The 17,762-nt window shown below is 43.9% G+C and overlaps 1 protein-coding gene across 4 annotated transcripts in view; it reads left to right on the top strand.

Annotated features, from left to right (window-relative positions):
- Positions 1 to 1,130: 1,130 nt before the first annotated feature.
- Positions 1,131 to 17,762, top strand: part of CABIN1 (calcineurin binding protein 1) — a 1,446,726-nt gene continuing 1,430,094 nt past the window's right edge. For 2 of the 4 annotated variants that reach the window (XM_086942775.1, XM_086942777.1), the window contains exons 1-2: positions 1,136 to 1,184; positions 8,704 to 8,777. The gene's annotated coding sequence lies outside the window, so the exon portion shown is untranslated. Of the gene's footprint in view, positions 1,185 to 8,703; positions 8,778 to 17,762 lie in introns of all 4 variants that reach the window. The other 2 variants (XM_086942778.1, XM_086942776.1) reach the window with 2 other exon arrangements.

A 17,762-nucleotide genomic window follows, 5' to 3' on the forward strand; every position in this document is an offset into this window, starting at 1 on the left:
GAATCGGTAATTTCCGATTCGTTGTTAGCCGATTCGGTACTTTCCGATTCGGCCCGTGCCGATTCGGAACGTACCGATTCTCATTACCGATGCCGACCGAATCGGTATTCAATCGCTTATTTTTCCCTACATCTCGTTTTCCGATTTCAGAATACCGATTCGGACCGCCTCGGTATTTTGAAATCGGAAAATCGCTTTTACCTACATCGGGCCCTTAGTGCCTTGAAGTAACCGAAAAACAGGACGTCCAAAATCTTGAAAGACTTCCAAACTAAATAAAACAAGTATTGGTAAAACCTGTAGGTCAAATTTTTAGTTGAACTTTTGGCTTTGGCAATGAAATGGGTGGGTTGCCGCGTAATTAACAGGATGACATTAAAAAGTGCTATAAAGCAGCCAGCACTTGACGCTTTTTAGGTCCAGATTGACACAGACACGGGGTGGAGGGAGAGGGAAGAATATACGGAGACCGGGGAGGAGAAACAGGAATGTAGGATAAGTTATTTTAAAAAAGCATTTGCAATGCAATAGGTCTTGCATTTACACGAGTTTAAGCTGCTGGCATTGTAAATAACAATGCCTTTTATTTGTGTTTAAAAACGGAAACAAAAATTAAAGGCATTGCCATTTGCAATGTCAATAGCTAAAACTCACGTAAATGCGAGACCTATTACATTGCAAATGCTTGTTCTAAAATGTTATGCATAAATCACCCCATTGGCGCGCACGTATAATAATGTACTGTTGCATTTGCTCTTAAATTTTTTTTATAATTCCTGTTTTACTCCCATTCCCCCGTTCTTGCACATCCCAATCTATATATCACAACACAAGGAAACTCCTGCAAAGATCTATAACATCCAGAAAATACATTATTCTATTAACTACCATTACGGGCATTTTTAAGTGTAAGAAAAAATAAGGTTACTTTTGCTAAAATAATTGGAATTATACAAACTAAATCGGAGCGATGGTTTTAAACCTTACTAAAAACTCTAGATTTTATGCAGCTGCAATGTGTACGTGTAAGCAACAGCTGGGACCACCAAAGTCAAAGGACTCAAGAGTTTTAGCCCGTTTCTAAAGCACTTTGACGCGGGCGTCCTCTGACACCGGAAGGGGCGTCACCCAGGAAGTAACGTCACTGCCTGTGCCGGCATCGGGAGCAAGCGAGGATCGAAGAGGTAAATAAAATAGGAGAACGATTGCTTTTCTTTCCTCTTTTCAAATGCATTATTCAGCAACTAACAACTTCGAGGCAAAAGCGTGGTCAGCGAAATAGAGGGATCGGATTGTACTGAGAAATGGCGGGCACCCTGTAATAATTGAGGGTTTTTTCGGTATTTTTCATTCTGGCATTGCATCGCGTTTGAACTATTATTTCAATCTGCAGCAGTCTTCTTCCTCTTTTAATTGTGGCCTGACTCTAAGCATTCTTCTGGAGATAAATACAATTACGTTTTATTTGACCTAAAACTACTCAGCTCTGTATTTGCTCATTGAAAATGTATGCATTCCATATCCATGCTCTTAATTTTCATCAACAACAGCTGACTTGCAGTTAATCTTTTTTCCTGATGGTTAATAATGCCTGTTGTATAATATACGTTTTGGCCTTTCTTGTCTGTATGATAATTAACATCCAATCCCTTCGTGTCAAGTTCTGCTCCATAAAACTGAAAACAAGCTTTTACAATGCAATAGGTTTCGCACTGACATTATTTTGAGCTATTGACATTGTAAATGACATTGTTTTTTTGTTTTTCTTTTGTAAAACATAAATAAAGTGCACTGTAATATAAAATGGCAATAGCTACAAGTTTAGTTTAAGCTATTGGCACTGTTAATACCAATGCCTTTTATTTATGTCTTAGAAAAGAAAACACAAATAAAAGGCATTGTTATTTGCAATGTGAATAGTCAATAGCAAATGCCTTTTATTTAACCAATGCCATTTACAATGTCAATAGCTCAAAATAATGCCAGTGCGAGACCTATTGCATTGTAAATGCTTGTTCTTAAACGGGTCTTCTGCAGTTGGTTTCTGAGCTCAGCTGGCATAGGATTCCAAAGCTTAGGGGTCAAATGCGAGAAGTCTTTACCCTCCCCAATCTAATCTTTTGGGTTGACGGAACCTTTAGTAGTCACGCATTGGACGACCTTTGGGTCCTGCCGTGGGTGTAAGTTACCAGAAGGAGGGTCCTTTCTGGTTAATTCCCCTATGCGCCAAGTGGAGTGCCTTGAATTTTATCCTTACTTCCACTGGAAGCCAGTGCAGTAGGCAGTGAACTTTTTGGGTTGGTAAGGATAGTTGTTGCTGCCACGTTTTGGACTAGCTGGAGTGTCGTGATAAAATATCTGGGTGAGCCCATAGATAGGGAGTTCCTATAGTCCGAGCAGGAAATAATCTGACGGTCTCTTTATGGTATTTTCTATGATCAGAGTCCACTAAGGTGGTTACCGCATGGTATTTCATTCTGAGAGTTAGTCAATGGACAACAGTAGACATGGTTGTAGAGAGAAACGGTGTGGATTTCTGCTGGGATGGACTTTGTTAATATCACCCCATGTCTGCTTGTCATTTTGAGCAGTGCCATTGGAATTAAGTGATTGTGTGGTCGCTGCGCTTTTCACATAATTATGGATTTGCCGTATTTGCCACATAATCCATCGCCTGCTGAATAATTTGCAGATTTTAACAAAAAAATTATATTTCTATCTCTAATGGTTCAAAAGTTACTAAAAACGCAGCAACATGTGTTGTCACACAGTGGAAGACCCTTAGCAAAGGTTGGTTGGGAACCATTCTATTGCTTATTGCTATATTTTGGTGTTTAACTATTACTGATGAGGTGCAGCCTGTGCCCAGACTGGGTTAGCAAGTGTAAACATGACAAAATAAGGAAGTAATTCTATCTCAAAATTTGCTATGTTATGCCACATACTTTAATCCATCCTGCCGCATAATTTGAGCTTCCCTTGCTGCATAATTCAAGTGACCCTGATTCTGAGATGTTAAAAAGCTACCCTGGTATGTAGCATGTCAGAACCAGCAGTTGTTGACAAAATGAAGGTGAAGGAGCTTCCTTCAGATTTACTCACTGAGGACCCTTCTCTGCTCCTGACACGTGGATCCTTCCTGGACTCCGGCTATACCTTTGCCAAACTGTTCACTGTCGTTGCCCCTGTCACTGCTTCTAAAAACAGAATCCACGTGCTTCGGTCCGTGTTTTTACTTTTCCACAGTCCATGTTTGTCACACTCTGCCAATTCATGTGTGTCCTGACTCTTGTATGCAGTTTGTATGTATTTAATGACGCGTGAGACTACCGGTCCCAGAATGCACCCTACTCTTGGCTACAACCCCGCGGAAGGCTCAAGCTACTGCTTACGTCACAGGACCAATTGCCAACTCTGCACAAGTGAGGACAGCTAATACAGTGTCACTAAGGTACAAAGCAGACAGTGAAAACATTACAAGCGCTTTATACAAAGCAGTATTTGTTCTGGTGCTTCACAGAGGGCGCTCTCACGTCTCCTTGGAAAGCCCAAAGGCCCCCCCCGACAAAGTAGGGGGTGGCACAGCTGTGTGTGTGTGTTTGTTGTTAAAATGTTTTAAGAACTGAAGGTGTGAGCTCATGACGCCTCAGCTGAACACTGATTTGGGGTGTAGTGTCCAGTGCTTTAAATGGGAAAAAATACGTGCAGGTACTCATCAAATTGAGCTAGGGGCGTGGCTAGTGGGCGGGGTTAGAGGCGGAGTGAGACATGATGCAAAAACACTTCTATTGAGTATTCCTGTTGTCCTTGCATTGTCCTGGATAGTGGTCTCAAACTTTCCATTCCTAAAAACTGCCGGTGCTCAGACTTAAAGCCATGCCTGTAGGGATAGTTTTCACATATGGGGCTTCTCCCTGTTCACCAGCCATGCCACCAGGTATCCAGATCTGTCACCCTCTGAGAATCCTCTGTCGGTACTGTGTGTGTGCGTATTTGTCCAGCCTTCCCTTTACGTCCTCCAACCGTCTTGCGATGTCCAAAAATTGCCTAGGCCAATCCGGCTCGCCGTAGGACGATTCCCCATACTCACTTGTTCCTTGTCTATGTCCGTTAATTCTCGTTCTATTTGTCTTCGTACTCCAGCCACTCAGGCCACGCCCTCTCTTTGCAGCACAACCTTATAAGCCTCATATTCAACTGCTCTACTCACTGTGGTATACCCGTTTGCACAGAAAAAACTGTAGAGTGTACCCCTTAATGTATGTGTGAAAAGCGCCACCCGTCAGCACATTCGTTCACAATTTCCACAACAGGATTTTCAGTCTAAGCCACCCAGCGTAGAGAGTCAGGATTAGAGGTGAGTGGTCTGACATATATCTATTTAGGTTGGCTGAGGAAGCATACCAGTCCAAATCTTTTGTCGTCCCCAACACATAGTCTATACGATTATATCCCCTGTGTACAGGCGGATATGAGAACACCTTGTCTCTTTGGTGATGATGTCTGCTGTCTCCAAACATCTAATAGTTGCTGCCTATGGGGTCTGCATGTACCGTTCACCTATCTAGGAGGAGACCTGGAGCCAACCATGTCCCTAACTCTCTCCTATGGTTAGAGTATGTAGCTCCTGACAAATGACCTAGCTTTTCTAACTCGTTCTACAAAGGTGCGTTTCTGGCAACATAACTATGCAGGCCTGATACCGTTTAAGATAGGATAACAATCTGTGTCTTTTTGGGTATCCTTTGAGACCCACATACATTCCAGGATGTTAGCACATTAACCATAGTCATGGAAATTGCCCATGTGAGGTGTCCAGCGGGTTTGGGCCCTGCCCAAACCCCTCACTCCACCCCCCTCCCCCTGCATCCCACATCAGTAGTTGTCATTGCGCTTTAAACCAGAAAAATAAGAAAAAGAACAGCCCCTCAGGCGCTACCTAAATATCCCAACATGTGGCCTGCCTAAGTGTATCGACGACAGCTTCTGTCTAGAATGCGACCGTGTACTGGGGCTGATTCTTCCAGCAGTATGCAGAGTGGAGCTGCAGGGGATCTAAGAAGGGGTGAGAAACAACAAAGCCTCATTAAAAAGTAATTGGTCTTTTAACCCCTTCCACGCTGATGACGAGCTGGGCTCGTCATGGCGTAGCCTCCTCGCACGCTGATGACGAGCCCAGCTCGTCACGTAACATGCGTTTTAAAAAATCTCAGCGCAGGAGCGGAATTCCGCTAGCGCGCATGAGGTTAAAGACCTGTGAAGTGCTGGGGTGCGACTGTGTTAGCTCCCTGGAAGCTGTCTCAGCCGAGCTGACTCGATGGGGGAAGGGTGTCTGAAGCCCTTTGATCCAAATGGCCTTGCGCGCCTGATGAGAGCCTAACACTGTAGGAGCACCCCAGCGCAGAAATACATTAGCTGTTGCCAGTCAGAGCAGAACATAAACGCGCACCATTTGAAAGGGTCATTTTCAGTTTTTGTTTTGCACGTACCCGTACTTCAGGGCCCGAGCCCTGCTGCTTCTGGGAGTACTGGTACTCTCCTTGCCTTAAAATAAGTTCAGGTACTCAGGGGGAAAAAGCTGAGAAGTGCAGGTACTTCGTACCGGCCCATTTAAAGCACTGGTAGTGTCTAAATCCAGTGATTAGAGCGCTGAAATGTAATGTAAGAGATACCTTAAAGCACATCATCTCTAGGGCAAATGTCACTTGGCGCTAGGGGGGGCGGAAGGGGAAAGCATCGGAGGGTCACCAGATGGGAACTCAGACGCACCCTTTTGCGGTTCACTGGAGGAAGGGTGCTGCTTAAAAAACGTGCCTGGAGAATACCCAGTTCACATTACAGCACTATACCTTCCTCTCCCCAATGAAGCGAAGAGGCGCACGTAGCTAATTAACTTTAGCTGAATAACTTTAAAACAAGGAGACTTCGGCTCTAACCCCTACTTCCTCACTTGACCGAAAGCGTGTGATCTTGGACAGAGTTCTTTCTATCCGTCACCCAATTCCCTTATTACCAAAATGCCGTCTGCTTATAAATAGAGTGAACACTGCTCCATAAAACAAAATGGACTGTTTAATTGAGTCTGCAATGCATGTGCCTAGAAGCCACCCACTGCGCAGAGTTTTGATATACACATCTATTCCCTCTGTCCTGAGGCACACGCCACTTCAACACACAATAGTAAGTTGGTAAAAGGACTATATACAAAAATAAATAGAACTTTGAACCGACAAATGAAGGCCATGCTGTGCACGTTTCTTCCTAAACTCTGCATCCGTAAACACACTTACTTCGCTGCTGCAATCAAGCGGATTATAAATGTATCTAAAAGTCACAGCACATCATCATGGTTTTAATTCTTAAGCAGCGAATCGGGTATCTCTCATAAAATATGTATATAGTACTTGTAGTCTATCATAACAAGTACACGGCTTGGGTATTAAGTTTATAACCCAGCTCGCCGCCTACGTAGAATATTCAGTACTGCATAAATCATTACACCCTCTAGTAAATATTACTGTTGTACTTGCCGAAATACTAGCCAATGTATATAGTACCTACATCAGCAGATTTAATATACGTAATGTAAACAATGGTTATTCCAGCATGCTTAATATATGTCATAAACACTGTGCTTCGATATGTATAATATAAAACGCAACAATTAGTGTTTATTAATTAGGTACATTAATGTACTCCGAGTTATATTGCAAACGGAGAGTATGAGAGTTAAGCATAAAACTGTGCCAGCGAGCACAAGATGTGTCTGCTCTTCTCAGACATCGTCTCATTGAAAAGTAACTCAAAATATTTGTCAGAATAATAATCTTGACGCTTCTTATAGCGTCTACCGCAGATGGAAAGACATCTCGGCGCTGTTGACCAAAGGAATGAAAGTTCAGTTTCCAGTAAAAAACAACGAGGCAGACAGAAAGAAATACACAAACGCACGCAGAGGCACGTACACTCAGACACACGGACAACCACACACCCGACACCCGCAAGACCTCACACCCAATCTGTCCGGCTAGAACTGTCTCCTCTTAATGGACTCATTGAACAAACTCTTCACTAATGAGTCAACTGAAAAGAATGATGAAGGAAGTGCCTTTATAATTGAAAGGAAAGACAAGGGCCAGCATACATCTGTAATCTCACTTGCACTATGCATCGTGCTGCCTGAGTCTCAACTTGGAAGCTCAGCATGTCCTCATCTAAAAACATAATTATCATGGTTACCCTTTGGATGCTAAAAGAAAACCCCAAGTATGTGTCTTCTCCTGTGTGATCCTAGTGAGAAAGTGCTTACAAATCACGCTTTGTTGACCTCTCCACGTCTATTCGCAATCTCAAGTTCTGATGAAAAAAGACATAATCATTCGCCATCCTCTCTAACAGACCCGGTTCCCCTACAGAACGCCCATGCTATAGTTACTCCTCTCTGCTGTTACAAGCTCAAATACGTGTCATGTCCCGCAGTGCGAAAGGGAGTGTTGCACGTCTTGTTCACATACATCGCCGCTCTAGAAAGAATCCTCCCTCCACTATAATCCGCGGCGATCACACGCCGTGTCTGCTGCTGCGCCATAACGAGAGCTGCCGGTGTGTTTTAAAAGACTGATCATATGATTTATTCTCTCTGGATAGAGAAAACAGACCGCTCTGCCCAAATCCAGCAGCGCTAACCTTAAAAGCAACTATAAAAAACCTCTTGTATTTGCGCGACCATGACTCCTGAATGATTTCTGTAGATCAAAAAACACCAATAAAAGCACAAACCATTCGATGAATAAGAAGTGTGATAAAGGGTGTACAAATACATCCGGGCGGGAGAAACTGAAAGAGACGAGAGGCAAGAAAGCACCAGGAGAGAAGACGAAGAGACAGAGTGAGAGCGGAGGGAGTCAAAGGGGAGCGGGATAGAGTTTCAGAAGAAGGTTAGGTGTGAGAGAAAGGGAGGAGGAAGTGACATAGAAGGGAGAGGAAACCAGGTGTCTATTAACGTGGTGTCAATCAGCTGCGGCGGCTTCTCCTCCTCGCTCCCTCCTCCCGGCGGACGGTGGGAAGGAGAGCCCGGCTGGGGTGGGTGGGGGAGAGCTGCACTCACGGAGAGACAGACCAGCCAGAGGCGGGAGGCAGCCTATAAGAAATGCTGTTATTACTGCTGCTGAGTCCAATCAGAGAGCCACAGTGGCGCGTGCATGAAGGCAGCATGACGGCCTGGAAAGCAGATGCCTTTGGGAACTCTGCCTGAACCTTCTCCTTTACACGCCTCTCGCTAGGGCTGGGTGAAAATTGATGCGCTTGTCACGGGCGGCCTCCAAAAACTGCAAGGGCGTCAACAAAAGTGACAGCCAGCAAACCAGAAGCACAGAAAATACATTAATCACTACCTAAGCCAATGGAAAAAGGTTGTGACAGAGGGGCGTGGATTTAAGTCCCCTTCTTCATACTGTTTACTATAGCTCTCGCAGGCGAGGAGCACATGAGCGCTCCAACGCCAGGAGAAACCTAAAAACATACCATCGTCCTATCTGAGACTGCTAGCCTCTGATAGCAAGAACGTATGTTTTGTTTAGTCTCTAACAGGACGAGGGTTTGTTTTTTCAGTTGTATGGAGCAGAACTTAACCCGAATGGGATTGGAGCGCTTGTACAAGGGCATTTATTATATTACAAAGGGTCACATTTGTTTTTCTTTTAGGCACGGGAAGCTTACGTGATTAACCGATCATCACAGGATGTTGAGTGGACGCCGAGCTCCTCCGTTCCAAAGACGTAAGTACCTCTGGCCATAATTAATGCCAGATCTATTCGAGGTACTATCAGGTAGTTCCTGCAGGTATTACGCATACTCATCTGAACTTCCAATTTATTAGGTATAACCTGCATTTTTGGCGATCCCTCTCTGTATGGTTTTTACAATGGAGGCAGTTGTGTGGATTTTTCTAGGGCACATCTGTCTACCACGATTTGAGGCTGCCTGTTTATCACCTCACTTAGGCTATGTTGTTTGTACAGCTATTCTTCAGTCATTGCTCGTCAGTATGCTGGGGCATTGACATTTTTAACAGTACGGAACCACCAGTGATACAATCGTGGTGGCAATAATAGTATCCATCTTTCCATTCATCCCATCTACCACTGGTACCTTGATTATTCGGAAGCTTTGAATGGCACACTTTATTGGACTAATGTTCTACTAAATCAAGCATTTCAACTTTAATCATGCTCTTTGTTGATTTTCAGTCTTGCGTGTGGTCATAACAGTGTTAGAATATTTTAGCCTCCCTCCTACATGGTTGTTTCTGAACCAAACCTCTGAGTTTCTCACAACCATGTATGAGTAGCGTAGGTGAGTTATTTTTTGCTTTCTGCTTTGAAGTCATGTTTATCAGATTATAAAACCTGGGACTATAGGAGCAGAATACAGTGTGAAACCGGACCTGGCAAAGCAAATAGTTGGCCGTCCGCCTTCTGGCTTGGTCCGTGCTAGGTTTGCATTCTCATGTCTTTTGCAAAACGCTGTCAGCAGAAGCTGTAGGGTTCTTTTCGGTGTAAAAAAAAAAAAAGCTTAAAGCAAAGATTTTTCTTGTTCTCAGATGGCACACTTGCTATAACAGTTGATGACACTGAGGGAACTACGTTATCCCACAATGTGTTCCTCATAAAAGGAAAGAATGATGTTACAGTGAAGTTAGTAATTGGCTTGAGTGAGCTGAACCTTTGGCCACTGTATGCTGCAGTCGGTGGGCCAAAAATGTAAATGACACAACAGACCAGTGGAAGAAGAGGCCTGGCTGAACATCCTTGCAATTTAAATATATTTGATTTATTACTTTATTGAAATCGCCAGACATAAAAAACACCTGGGTTGGATTACCTTTATGAGAAATGATTCTTGAAACTCATTCTGTTACCTTCTTTTCCCTCTTTTGAATCTTTATTCTCTCTTCTCATCTTATACTTTTTGCCCGTCTTCCCTCTCAATTTCTACTGTTTAACCAACTGTTCATCACAATCTGTTTTTTTTTTCCTACCATGTTTCAGTCTTCCTTTCTATTTTTTATTTAATCAACTTAATGAAGTGCCCTTTGAGGTCCAAGCCTACCAGACAGCACAGTTTTCTGGTTTGCTAAAGACATTTTCTGTTGCTTACCATGTGGTTTGTCACTCACATTTTCTGGCTTTCTATTTTCTAGCTTAATTTGCTTTAGGCTGTCCATCTTGAGCTCACCACTCCTCTTACCCAAACCTTGTTAACTTTGTTATTTCACATATTTGCTTTCTGTAAACAAGCCTTAAAATCTCATTCTCATCTTGTCACACTTACTGTGCTTTCAAAGACAGGTCAAATGTAAGGGTTTCTCTTTCAAGGAGCTTGGGGTTTATGTTTCATTTTCTGACTTCAAAGTGAGAAAATGTATGTGACATTCCTGTCCATGTAAGAGGAGAGCATGGTTGATATATTTTTATTTTTTTTGGTAACATGACACAAGATGTTTCAGAATATATCAATTAGTACAAAATTAAGGTTTGTTTTTTTGTTGTTGTGAGTTGATAAAATTTGCACACATTATCGGTTGTATGCAGTAAAACCGTATTCTGGTGCAAATGTAATGGTCAACAATTGAAAGTGTTTTGTCTTTAATGGCAGTGGGCTACCACACTTTGCATACCCCACACTATGCCACACCACTCTGACGTGCCACTCCACTCTATGAACCTCCTCTGTAAGACAGTCTGCAAAGCCTATTAACTCGCCCCACTGCACTCTACCGTACTCCACTGAACACCAATGTAACCCAATCTACCCCACACCATTCCAGTTTGCAACAATATACCCCGCTCCATTGTACCGCACACCACTCCAATCTAACCAACTCCACTATAGTCTACCTCACTCCAGTCTACTACACTCTAGTCCACTCAAGTCTACAACTTCACTTCATCTAACACAATCTACTCCACTGAAATCTACCCCACTGAAATCTACCCCACTCTGCTCGAGTCTACTTCAATTCAACCCTCTCCCATACACCACTCTACTCCAATCCAATTTACCACACTCCACTGCAATCTATCCAACTCCTCTCTACTGTAATCTAGCCTTCTCCATACCAATCTACTCCACATAACTTCTATCCTGGCCCGCCTGGACTACTGCAATGTGCTCTTTCTCGGATCTAATAAATCCGTGATTAAGAGATTGCAGCGGGTCCAGAATGCGGCAGCTCGCGCCATCTTTGCCCTCCCGAAAATCAGCCATGCCTCTAACCTTCTCTATCGCCTTCACTGGCTGCCCATCGAACAGCGTGTTTGCTTTAAGACGTTCTGCATCACGCACAAGATACTGGCAAGAATAGCCCCAGACATTCTAGATGATCTGTGCACTTTGTACATTCCATCGCGTGTGCTGCGATCGACAAATCAGTGTCTTGCACGTACTCCTCGTATACGTAAAGCGAGATCTGGCTGCCGCTCTTTTAGACGACTGGCCCCCGCTCTCTGGAATTCTTTTCCCTTTCACATCCGCGCTAACCCTGATCACCAGACCTTTAGACGCCACGTGAAAACCTGGCTCTTTTCTCAGGTCCAACCCCTGCTTGGATTCAGATGCTCCGTCCATCACCACCCCCTTTTGTACCGCTTTTGGCCGCCATAAGTGTGGCAGGGTATGCTCAGACGTGATTCCCTTGCTCACTTTGCCACTGGATTCAAGCAAAGCGGGCTGAAGACGGCTGGAATGCCAGAAACCGGTCCTCGGAAGCTTGTTTCCGGTCCAGGGAAGACATGGCTTGGCAGTTAGGGCTGGACTGTTCCCATGAGGCACAGGGTTAGACTGATTTGCATATAGCCATGTCTGAACTGGGGTGGCAGAGTGGGCTAAAGAACGGTGATGGATTAAACCCAGATCTTTTGACTGGGTGTGAGTGTTTGATTGATTCAGATGCTCCGTGCATCACCACCCCGTTTTGTACCGCTTTTGGCCGCCATAAGTGTGGCAGGGTATGCTCAGACGGGAGTCCCTTGCTCACTTTACCACTGGATTCAAGCAAGCCGGGCTGAAGACGGCTGGAATGCTAGAAACCGGTCCTCGGAAGCTTGTTTCCGGTCCAGGGAAGACATGGCTTGGCAGTTCGGGCTGGACTGTTCCCATGAGGCACAGGGTCAGACTGATTTGCATATAGCCATGTCTGAACTGGGGTGGCAGAGTGGGCTAAAGAACGGTGATGGATTAAACCCAGATCTCTTGACTGGGTGTGAGTGTTTGATTCAGATGCTCCGTCCATCACCGCCCCCTTTTGTACCGTATAAATAATTTGCCAGCAGCAATCTGCATTGATGAGGTCAAACGTCCTACAAAAAATCCTCCACATCAAATATATTCAATTGATCATTTTGTAAAAGAATGGGTGATTTGCTTAATTTTTTTTCACCTTTGGTATATTATATCGGTTACAAACTGAAAGTACTATAGTGAATATATTTCCAGCAAATCTACTTCGTTTTTATGGATTTAAAAACATAATTTCTGTCACTGTTAGGTGAGCTATGCTAGATGTCAGATTACTTTCCACAGGCTATCGCTTTATTTACACTATGTTTAAAATAATATGGAATGTATGTTAATACTTTGTGTGGCTATGCGTAGGCTGATGTGCAGGAGATGATGAAAGATTCCACTGATCCTTCCTGGTACAGAAATTACCTTACCCCAAAGAGTACTGCACAAGCTGTTGAAAAAGGCCAAGTGTGCTTGGGACAATGCACGCTTTCTCCTCACTGGTTTGAGCAAGATATATTTTTACCAAACAAAGTGGCAGATGTGTTGCCCAGCACATGATGGAACTGCTGCCCTTGATGAAGAAGAGGTTGATGCTGAATAAGGTAGTTCACATGTCTTAATTACCATAAAACAGTTGTTCTATGTGGTTCCATAGCATATCCAGTAAGGATATCCAGTAAGGATATCCCTGTAAGGAATACCATAAGGATTCTGTTATTGCAGTTTTGTCTTTCCATTCTTAACTGTTTCCAAATGAGAACGAGCAGGTGCGGTCTGGTTTCGGGGAAAGAGCTATAAGGAGAAGTATGTAGATTTATTTTTATTTCAAGTCATTTTTATTGATTAAATCAAATGAACAAATGAAAAATAGAAAATACAATAATACAAAACCGAAGTAAAAAATAACAATATTAATAATATTGATGATGATAATAATAACAGTAATAGCAATACGAGAAATTTGGTGACAACAAACGGCACTGAGGGCACATACCACTCCAAGCATTACCTCACACTTCTGCAGCACTTGTGCTCCATTTTACAACTTGGGTGTAGGATCCTTTTAGGCACCAGATACTTGCTGGCAGAGCAATCTCTTAACTAATTGAACACAGACCCTGAAGACGTTATCCTGTCTAACAATTGAGTCCATGTAGGGCACAGCTAGGAAGGTGTTCTTTCCTCTTTTGTTGAACAAGAGATCAAAAAGTGAATAGTACGCTTTGCTGATTGACCATCTCTGGCTACACACTCTTAACTATGGGATTGATCTTCTGAATCTACTTCCTCCTCTATCACAGTTCAGAAATAGAAATGTTCATTCTCCACCTCCAACATGACTAATTACCTACCATCACTTATGCTCGTGTGACCACTCTCCATAGGCAAACTGTTGGAAGCTTACAGTCTTGTTCCATTTTGAAGGCAGGACCTTCTTTGAAAAATCAATCAGTGAAACTTGGAAAGTATTGCTTTTCCCCCTAATCTATGGTCTTGTTATCCTTTCAGAGTTTATTATATCTGTGTACAAGGCCAAAAGCTCGCCAACTATCAACATCAAAATGATGCAGTGAAAACGTGCCATAAAGATCTGCCATGCCAGAAGAGAACTGAAAAAACCATCAAACCTAGAAGCAAACAACGAAGTACCATTTTTCATTGACCATTACTTGTCTGCTTTTACTATTCTACTTTAAGGTAACCTGAGCCCTTTTGGGGCCAGGCACGTGCTTCAGTTAAATAAAATCGAATTTAGAAGTCATTTGGATCCATTTTATTTCAACCTGCGTTTGTTTAGTCTTTCCCCACACATCACAATATTAGAAAAAAAGTCAGGTCATGTCTTATACACAAATGAAGGGAATCTCTACTGAATGAGGGAGTATCACAAGTTAAAAAGCTTCTTTTGAATACAAAGTGTGTTGTATTCTTTTTTTTCTTTTTTTTTTTTGGTAAACCTTTATTGTTACATTAATCAGTTACATTCACAAGTCTACCAACCATCACAGTCGGCCATAAGAACAGAGGTGGTCGAATCAAACAATATAAAACAGGAGCAGTGCAAGAGTACGCCTCCCAAAATCTATGTTGTAACTCAGGAAAGCATATTACCACCTTGGCGACAGGATTAAAGAAGGTTTCTTTTTTTAAAATTAAGGAAAGAGCAGGATCTGATGCCGCACAATTAAACCATATCAAATCAAGGGTTACACATAAAACAGGATATTCACAGTCAGGACCACCGTAGGCAGGATATTGGCGCCAGTGCATATAATCAGGATATACGATAAACATTATATTTCCCCCACCTAAACAGCGTCTGCCCGCTGTACCGTAAAGCATTGAATAGACATCCACCCTTATTATTGAGCTAGTAAAACGCACGGAGAGTTACCTCTAATCAGCTCCCGCAAAGAGGAGAAGAAAAAGAAGAAAGTAAAAGAGAAGCCAAATATAACAAGAAAAAGGAAGGCCATAGAAACAGAAAAAGAAAAAAGAAAAATACCCCTCCCCTATCCCCCCCCATCCTGCACCCCTGCATACGGCTACGGCCTACCCCCCTAGCAGCGTGCCTGTCGCCCAGTGTCTAAACCCGAAATATAGAAGGAAGAGAAATAAAAAAGGGAGAAAGAGGCATTAATCCACACGAAAGTAGAAGAAAGGAGAAAGGAAAGAAGTGAACTAGAACCCCACGGTAGGAGAAGAAGAAAACATGGAGGGTCCCCAGTACAGGCCCCCGGCCACCCCCCCCCCGCCTCGTGTCATTGCATTGATACCGGAGTTGACAATAAAGCATCAAAGACTCCAACATAATCAGGATCGCAGTTACAGCTCAGCTCCAAGTCCCCCCGTGTCGCTACAAAGGAAACCAAAGTATCATTGATTCACGTAGACCCACTTAGCCCTAATCAGAAACATGTCCCAGTCACTGTGATGCGGAATCAGGCAATCAGAGTACCATAGTGAACAGGCAGGCCAGTCCGGAGAGGAATCGGAAACCTTGCAGTGTCTCAGGAAACTGCACACTCAAAAGCCATCCGCCGCCATGTTGGCCTTCCACGGTCCGGAGAACAATGTGTAACGCAACAAGAATAGCCATTTCGCAGTTTCTGGGTCCCACAGCGAGACACGTCACCGGGAAAGGAGCGCGAGAGGGAGAATGGTAAAACACATCTGGTGGTTTCTCCAAATAAACGATGTACCCCTGAAACCAGGTGTCCATGTAGCAATCCACTAGGAACAAACAAGGAGTCCCCCACGTGCAAACTTTCCTCTCTCGCCACCGATAGTCACATCAATTTCCCACCGCAGCATCTGCACGGCAAGGTGTAGCAGGGGCCACATAAACAAAGTCTCTCAAAGAAGATACCGGCGTCGGGTTCTCTTTCCATTCCACGAGCACCGGGATCACCCCTGTAACAATCCATATCCAATTCCGCCCTTCCAGCGCACGGGGGGTATCCGATCTCCTCCCCTCGGTCTACAGTGCGCACTGCCAATGCCATTTTCAGGTGTGTCTTATTAAAGCGCCACTCCCAGGAGAGACCCCCAGCATGAACGCCGCTCAGACAAGCACCAGAGCCGCCCGCCCTAGGGTTGGGGAAAGGCATGATATCATCAATTCCTCCACGTTGGCACACAGTAGGAGTGTCATCCCCACTTCCCGGCCGATGATCACATACGAGCCCCCACAGTCCAAAAAGGTGCCGCAATGACGTTACGCCGCAACCGGCTCCGATCAATTGAGGTGCGGAGTGAAATCAGCGTATTGCGGGCCAAACAGAGTTCCAACAGGGAAACAAAGAGCAGCTTTTAGATTACCATTTTCGTCCATCAGCAGTCGGGGGGGGGGGGAGGGTGGAAACCTGATCAGCATAGAAGGACGGCATATTTCTCGTCCTCCAGTTTCCATGGGACGAGCGCTGGAGGCACACTCTCGGGGGCGGGCTGACCTTCATGGCGGTCGACCGGTACCTTCCGGGTCCGTGCGGCCGTTGTTGTTGAACTCTCGGGCGGCTGTGGCATCACGCGGGGTCCCGGCTTCGGGTCTCGTGCAGGCCATAAATCACGAGGGTCCATATCTCCGTCTTTGGGACACGAAAATCCCTCGGAGTCGGACGCGGCTACTCATCACCCCTTCCGACGTACGGGAGCCCCGGAGCTGTGCAGGATAGTCGATGGGATCAGGCGGTGGGGGAGGAAGGCCGGCGGAGCCGGGAGCCCGGGCGACCATCTTGGCCGCTGGTCTGGCTCCGCCCCCCAGTGTGTTGTATTCTTGCTAATTTTAGCTTCTTATTAGTTACTTAGAATTCATTGGATTGTATAAACAAGATACATTTATTACATTCAAACACAATTCCATATTGTACAGGATGGTATACCTAGGTCATGCACCTCAAAGCACTTATCTGGCAATGGATTACTTGATCTAAAGTACTTGATGGGCACTTGATTTGAAAACATGTGACCATATAACATTTTCAGGTCGTAGAATTTGCAATGAGTATTACTACCCTTACTCTATAATAAATCATTCATTGGTTACCAATAGCCAGCAAATGTTTCCTGAAGTCACCCAGGAGTAATTCACACTCCCCTTGCAGTTGTCATGAAGTTGTCCTATAGTAAGCTGCACTCATTCTAATGTTTTCATCAAACCATCTGGGATATATCTATACTCACTTAGAGTTATCATGGAGTCATCCTAGAGTAATTGTCACCCAAGAGCTGTCCTGGAAACATCCTAGAGTAATCCTCAGTCATTGTGAAGTTGTAGTGTAATTATCCTGTAGTAATTAACACTCATCCTGAAGATCCTCACTCATATTCAATTGAAGCAATCATGGCACCATTCCAGAGTATTTTTTTGTGCCGACATTTTTTCAGAACAAAAGAACGTCAAGAAATTCCTATAAAACACTACTCCACCAGAGGTCCACCAAAAATATAATCTTGTCAGGAGGAAAGGTAGGGGAGGGAAAAAGAAAAGAAAAGGCATTGGGTTCTTAAGTATGAAAGTGAAAAGGGGCCAGCCTTTAGGCCCTCAAAAGAAAGTGTGAATTTAAAAGGAAGTACAGCAGTTCCTAATAACAATTTTAATAAAGGGATAGCCTACTTCCATTAAAAACAAGTGAAAATACGGACATAATAAGGAAATAACAATGAAAAACCAAATGTCCTTTACAAGAGAAATATAAGTGTGGTCAACATGTTTCTGCTTAAATCGAGAATCATTCACTCAAGCATTCGTCAGGACCAGTGAAAATTTGAGAAAAAAGTATAGATAGGCAAGCGCAGGCACACACTCTAACGTGTGTCCATTCCTTGCTGTCCTAAAAGGGTGGTTCACCCACTCACGGTTCTTCTTCCATGAGTTTCCTTAGTTGCTATTAATGCGCCTGTATTTCTCAGGCTTCATAATAAAGCATCCTGGGTGCATGGCGGGGGTAATCTTCCCGCCAGATCACAATGTT

Source organism: Lissotriton vulgaris, chromosome 11 (assembly GCF_964263255.1).
Source record: "Lissotriton vulgaris chromosome 11, aLisVul1.2, whole genome shotgun sequence".
NCBI lineage: Eukaryota > Metazoa > Chordata > Amphibia > Caudata > Salamandridae > Lissotriton > Lissotriton vulgaris.